This window comes from Mixophyes fleayi, chromosome 2 (assembly GCF_038048845.1).
Source record: "Mixophyes fleayi isolate aMixFle1 chromosome 2, aMixFle1.hap1, whole genome shotgun sequence".
In the NCBI taxonomy this organism is placed as follows: domain Eukaryota; kingdom Metazoa; phylum Chordata; class Amphibia; order Anura; family Limnodynastidae; genus Mixophyes; species Mixophyes fleayi.
The window spans coordinates 3,266,165-3,273,756 of NC_134403.1; the positions used below are offsets into that span (position 1 = coordinate 3,266,165).

A 7,592-nucleotide genomic window follows, 5' to 3' on the forward strand; every position below is an offset into this window, starting at 1 on the left:
TTTACCAGTATACATGAAAGAGAAGGGATTTAGCTTTCAAGACCATATATTAAGTATGGTTTTAAATTTAAAATTAGGTTTTAAATAATGATGTCTTAATTTGTTACATTTTGACTATTGCCTTTATTAATGTAATTTTTATTATTTTTTTAAAATCTAATATACTTCTCATTTATATGCTTAATAAGTCATGCCAATACGGGGACATCACATGCACAAATAGTTTGACTATTTTTAACAATGTAATATATTATATACTATGACAGTGGTGTTTGTATACAGAAAATTGTATTTTCAACTATAAAATTTGCCAGAATGGTCTAAAACCTGTCCCAATGGAAGTATTGGCTGATGTCCATTCTCCATCACCTCTGAGAACATGTAAACACCAAGTCATTTTGCCAGTGAAAACAGTCCCACCCTAAATGTGTTACATGCTTCACCTAAAGCATCTCATCAGACAACATGAAATGTCATTTTTGCATTTGGGCACAATATAATGTAATACCCTGCAAATCACAGGTATATTACAGCATGCACTCTTTCAGAAAAGTGTTTCCGGGAAGTTTAATGCTAATTGTGTCAGCCATTTGGGGGGACAAACTGCAATGAATGAACTAGAAGGTTCCAAGGGATTCTTGGGAAACGGGAGAGAAGCCAAAAACGAACTGGCTAGAATGAGTTGTGATGTGTGATTGCTGATTAAGCTAATAAAGGATCTTCTCACTAAGATCTACTGAATGTTATGGCTGAAATTTTGTCAGGAGGGATGTTTGCAACTAGTCCAGAAAGAAGCACCTTTGCAGTACAGGAAAAGACCTAACTTGCCACTGCCCACGAGATGTAAGCAGGACTCAAAAGAAGATGTCAAGTTGATTACTGATTTCTTCTTGTGCGAGTAAATAAGCTTTGTGTGTCAGCTGAAACTTCGCATAAACCTGTGGATTTACTGCATTGAGTTCTGTATATCATACAGTGACCCTAACCTACAGTCATTTCTTCTAAAGCATCTAATCTGAACAAGCTGGATTAATCCTTGTTGCAAAATCTACTGATTTTTGTGTAATAAGTATAATCTGTATAATTGCACTAAAAGTATTGTGATTGATTGGTCAATAATATCTGCTGTTACAGCATTTAATGTAATTGTCTTATTAACTCTTAGCAACCAGTTGTATCCCAAAGTATCAATCCATTGAAATCCATTCCACTGAAGCACAGTGCCTTAATTTATTGAGAGATATATTTATTCAGTGACCTATGTGTCAAGTTTATTTATGTTTACATATAGTTGAACCAAGACTCCAAAAATGTTATTTATTTTGTGACATTTTGAATGACATTGCATGTTGATGGTATTGTGGTATTAATTCCCTACAGTACCGCTACTTATCTGATACTGTGGTAAAAGCATATGCCACAAGCAAAGAGAGTAAACCCACAATGTAATGCAGTTTTAGCCCTGTGTTCCTTGTTTTATTCCAACATTACTGGGGGGTCCTTCGCCTCTCTATCATACCACGGGGCTTGTAGAATAATCCTTACATTACTTCTGGGGTGGCAACCATCTGCCCCGTTACAACAAGGTTCATTTAATGCCTAGCTCATGTTGGCTAAACCTTCCCAGCAGCATGAATAGCAAAATTTAACTCTGCTGTAATCATTGCCATCTTGACATGATAGTCACCAGTTTGCAAATCCGTAAACTGGGTCCCTGTGACCTCCATAATCCAATTCAAATTATTCACCTTTACCTACAAAGCTATCAACAATGGCACCCCTTCATACATCTGAAGTCTCCAATCAAATACTCTCTCTCTCTTGCTCTTCTTAGATGTACCTCTGACCTGCACTTCACCTCATCACTGATAACTACCTCTCACTCCCGACTACAAGATTTCTCCTGTGCAGCCACCCACTTATTAAATTGCCTACCATGTTGAATAAGACTTTCCCACAGTCTTTAATTTTCTAAATTCTATCTGAAATTGCATCTATTTATAAGAACTTACTCTACTCCCACCTATACTACCCACTCTAATGCACCTTCACAAATGTCCCAATCTCCACTCAGATCCAACACACTCCTATTGTTATAGCTTTGCCCTCTTCATATTAGAATGTCAGCTTTCTAATGAGCAGTATTTTGAGCCGCGGCGGTGTCCCAAGCCACCCCAGCTCATTGATTACATTCGGCTCGTGTCTCGGCCTTCGCCATGACGACTGGGACATCACTTCCTATTTTGTCCCGGCCGTCACCAAGGAAAGCACAGGACGCTTTGTCAGCTAAATCCGCATACCAGCATGAAGAGGCAGCCGGTGGTATGTTTAAATTTATATACAAATTAATTATCAGCCCCCTGAGGATGATTTTCCATATGTGCCTGCTTCCTGTTGAATGGTCCCACTATGCATTTAAGGCCTCCCTGCCGGTTATAGCGTCTATGCTGTGAATTAGCTGACCTGCTGCTGTGTACCTGAGTTTTCTGTGGATACTCTGCTGATTTCCTGATTGACTCCTCTTGTGACTCGTGGCTTGTTTCTGGGCCCTGCTTGCTCTCTGACTGCCCTGACCTTTGGCTTAGTTGTTTGGATATCCATGTTTGCTGCCAGCCCTGACCCTAGCCTGTTCCTGACTATTCTGTCTTCTGCTTTGACTGCTGCCTTCTATCCACCTGCTGCGATAAGCTAAGGTCAGTAGCCGCTACCTGTAACAAGCAGTTCCCTCCCTACTGTTGGGTTTCATGTGCATTTTCTTCATCTACCTTGTATGTCTCTGTTTTATCTATGTCTGGTTTTCTCCAGTGTATGGTGATGCGGAACATTGTGGCATCTTACAATTCTACGATAATAAGAATAATCAGTGTGTTATCTGTACAAACCAGCTATGCAAATGCATGACATTAAAAAACAGCCTTTATACTGTTAGGCCTCAGATTTGCAGCTTTAGAAAATAGGACTGAGTTGGTGAACCAGTATTATTTGGCACAATATACATTACATGTATATACATATAGATTTATTTTATATAATTATATATTTTTTGCATTTGTATAATCAGATCCAGGTTTATGAAGAATATGATAAGTCAGCAGATTCTTCTAATGTGACTTTCAGCCATGTGACAGAATTCATCATCTTTGGATTCCCGAGTCTTCAGAAATATCACATCTTGCTGTTTTGTGTGTTACTTTTCATATATCTCTTCACCATCACTGGTAATGGCATCATCTTCTTCCTGGTCATACTTGACCAAAGACTACAGACCCCAATGTACTTCTTTGTCAGCAATTTATCTTTCCTAGACATGAGTTACACCTCGGTGACCATCCCCAAGATGTTGGCAAAGTTCTCAATGCATCTGGACACCATTTCCTACACAGCCTGTTTTGTTCAGATGTACATGTTCCTGTCTTTAGGAGCAGCAGAGTGTTTACTTCTCACTGTAATGGCATATGATCGATATCTAGCAATATGCTCTCCTCTACATTATCCGGCCATTATGGACAGGAGATTATGCATAATTCTATCAGCTGCAGTCTGGTTGGGAGGTTTTATGACTCCAGTCATACAGCTAATCTTAGCCTTGAACTTACCTTTTTGTGGTCCTAATATCATCCACAATTACTACTGTGATCACCCACCATTACTGCAGCTGGCTTGTGCCAACACATCCTTCAATGTAGCAGTTGGGTCCTCAATTGCTGCCTTTCTTATATTGATAAGTTTTAGTCTTATTCTAATTTCTTACATTAAAATAATCCTAACAATCCTCAAAATAAATTCCAATGGTGGGCGCAAGAAAACATTTTCCACATGCGCTTCACACTTCACAGTGGTAAATATATTTTTCCTACCAATTATCTTCATGTACATCCGGCCAACGGCATCCTACTCCTCAGACGTGGACTCTGTAGTGGCCATGTTGTATACAGTATTAACGCCAATGATGAATCCTATCATATATAGCCTTAGAAATAAAGACATTAACAATGCTTTTAGGAAGAAAATAAACTGTAAATGTATCAGTTAGAACAAAAGCAAAGTAAATTTAATGAGTAAAATTATTTTATTATTCTGTAGATACGTTCTCATTAGTAAGCAATTAAATGATTAATAATTGTCAAAATTATATTGCCTTTTAACTGTTTTCTAATTGCTTTATTGTTTCATTGATGTGTTATTATATAACAGTTTTACATAATAATATAACATAATATATGCATATTATGTTGTAAAATAAAATATTATGTAATTTTGTAGCCAAATATCTTGCCTATGTTACCCTGAATTAAGGATTGAAAATTGAGAATTTATTACGCAAATCAGATAGAGTCTCTAATTTGTACAACAATATAAATTGTGTAATTTTGTCTCTGGTGTAGCCATTTACAAATAAATTGTTAGATAATTTAAGTTTCTCAGTTCTCCTTGTCTGGCATTTTAATATATAAATTATATAATACACATAATTAATTTCAGCATCATACCATTAAGTATTTGATGTTCTTGATAGTGTTACACAGATTTACATTAAATGGAGAGATGATGTTAATTAGCTGTGGAGGAAACTGTTATACAGTGAGACAGAGAGATAGAAAATGAGAGAATACATTTTTGTGGAACTGATTTTTTAGCATAACTATGATAATGCTCTTCCTGGTAAACCTCAAACATTTGAATAACTCATGTGTAGCTATGTGATCCAAATTTTGATTTAAGAGTTGGTGTTGGCAGCAACTTGTGTTGTTTTTCTGCCTGGTATAATGAGGTACATGCAAGTTTGATGGCCTCTCATTTATTTATTGTAAGATGTGTAAATTAGACAATGACTGTCTGTAAATGCTTCTAGGGTTTTACTCATCATATAAAGTACAGTGCCTAATCAATGTCCTCTGTGCCCTGGCCTCCAGTACATACAGTATAGTGGTCATGTGACTACATGTAGGCCAGTCATATACTTCTAGTCTCTGTTTTTCCATGTGGCTGTAAGTATCCAAATCGGTTGGAGGGTAATAAACTCTGGCTCATAAGGAATGACAAATATTGGAGCAATTTGCTTTAGAGACCCAAAATGATGTAGTACTGTCTCATATGTGCCTGGATTGCCACATACATTCATATCCCATCCCATCATATCATATTATACAGTGCCTATAGAAAATGATCATATGCGCCTATTGGCACATGCGCAGTTGCTAATTACATGATGCCCGCGGTGTTTTCAATGACAGGGTATACCTGCGCAGCATTAAAGGCATGGCAATAGTGCATGCCTGGATGCAAGGCATCACAGATCTCCAGGGGAACAGCAAAGCTGAACATCCACCCCCTCTTCAGAAATCTGGTTTCTGGTGTAGAAATTGGAGCTGTTAAGGTCAGGCCTCAGGTAATTAACATGTCTAAAAGTATTCTGTACTGAGGCCCTGTATACCTTTGGGGGTCAACTGAGAGGAACACGTTTCTTTGTCTCTTGCTAGCTGGACTTAGAAGCAGCCAGATACACAGGATCTTTCTCCCTATTTGAACATAGGAAAAGAGAAGTATATATGGGCCCTTTTATGTGGCTCTGGTAATATTTTGGACATGAGTGAATATATGCTGGTTAAATATGTTTAATATGTACATCATCGTCATCATCAACATTTATTTATATAGCGGCAACAGATTCCGTAGTGCTTTACAATTGGGAACAAACAGTAATAAAACAATACTGGGTAATACATACATACAGAGAGGTAAGAGGGCCCTGCTCGCAAGCTTATAATATATGGGACAATAGATTGATACACAAGGGTAAGTGCTACATAATATAGTGTTATGTTAGACCCAGTGTTTATGATCAGTGTTTTAATAGTAAAGCTAAAAACTGTAGGAGCTGCATTAGGACAACATGGAGAGCTGGTACATTGGAGAGATCACATTTGGTCAGTAATGATGTGGAGTTTTATTGGATTTGTTGTGGTTACACTGCTTGTGAGCTTTAAGTTTAATATGTGACTGTGTAATATGCTTGTTACATAGTTTTGTGCTACATTGATAGCAATGTATGTGGTAAAGTTTTGCATAGACTGATGATTTAAATGATAAGATTGTATGAGAAAGTTTTGCAGTTTTGCATAGATTGTTCAATGTAAAGTTGTGCATAGACTGATGGTTTAATTGATAGTAATGTGTATGGGAAAGCTTTGCAGATTGCATGGATTGTTCAGTATAAGTGCATAGACTGTTTGTTAAAGAATATTACTAAGGATGGCATTAGGAAAACCAGTTCATTCCATTCCATTCAATGACCAGCCATCTTCCAAGCATATGTGAATTCCCTCTTTAGGAACCAACTGGAGACATCAGTCCTCATCTACTTGTATGATATCCTCATTTTCTCCAGAACACTTGAGGCACATCACAACTGCACGAGAGTTATTTTGGAAAGATTCATAGATAATCAACTTTTTGTCTTGACAAAAAATTGTTCCTTCAGCCAGTTTAGAGTGAGCTTCCTAGGAGACTTAATTTCATAAAAGGGCAAAAAAATGGAACAAGAGAAGCTCTCTACCATTATCAATTGGCTAGAGGGATAAAGGCAATACAGGTATTTTTTGGAGTTTAGCAACGGCTACAAATATTTTATTATAAATTTCTCAAATTGAGTTTTTAGCCCTAGAACTGTCTTGACCAAACTGGGGACTCCCAAGGACAAATTGATTTTCCAGGCTGTGGTATCCTGACCCCAGTTGGTCTAATACTCTCAAATTTGAAACATCCATAATTGGAGCAACTGTTCTCTAGGTCTGATGTGGAAATCCTTCATATCCCGCCAATGATCCTTCCTACTGAAAATTTGTTACGACTTTTACTTCCTAAGGTACAGTAGATACCTTCGGGATATCTATATACAGTACGCATTTGTGACATAGTTATTTAGTTTTTGTGTTGTTTGTTTTTTAGACCTCCGTTATATTTAGTATATGGCCCCATCAACTGCATTGGAGATCAAATCATGTGTGGATTTGCTGCCCTCCACAGTGCCCTCTAGTGGTACAAAAGGAAAAGATCTGAATTAGCTGTTCCGATTTATAATCATTATGCCCTGGTGCAAATATTTATAGCACATTTTAAAACACTGTTCTAGAATGTCGGCTAACCCACACGGTTCTCATGCAGACAACCACTAGTAGAGTATTTCACTGGTTGTGTACTTCACATTCTGCTCCATGGGAGGTTTCTGTCCTCCCTGAGCTCGCCTTCTTTTCAAAAAGGTTAACCTCCACCATGGTAAACTATGATGTTGGAAACCGGAATTTGCTGGTTATCATCGTGACCCTCATTGAGTAGAGGCACCTTCTGAAGGGGGGCAAATTTCCCTCTCTATCCTCAACAACTACAACAATCTGCACTATACACAGGGGCTGAAGAGGTTGAACTCTTGACAGGCTCTATTCCTAGCCAGGTGCATGTTCATTATTCCATAACAGCCTGGATCCAGTAACAACAAGGATAACACACCTCCCTGGCAGTTCTCCTGAATGATCCATTGTGGAGGGTGAATCCATTATCCATTCAAACTTAATTCTTGGAGTGGTCATTTCTTC

General features: G+C 37.9%; 1 pseudogene; it reads left to right on the top strand.

Moving 5' to 3' along the window:
- Positions 1 to 499: 499 nt before the first annotated feature.
- On the top strand, positions 500 to 4,033 carry LOC142138666 (olfactory receptor 6N1-like; annotated as a pseudogene).
- Positions 4,034 to 7,592: the final 3,559 nt, after the last annotated feature.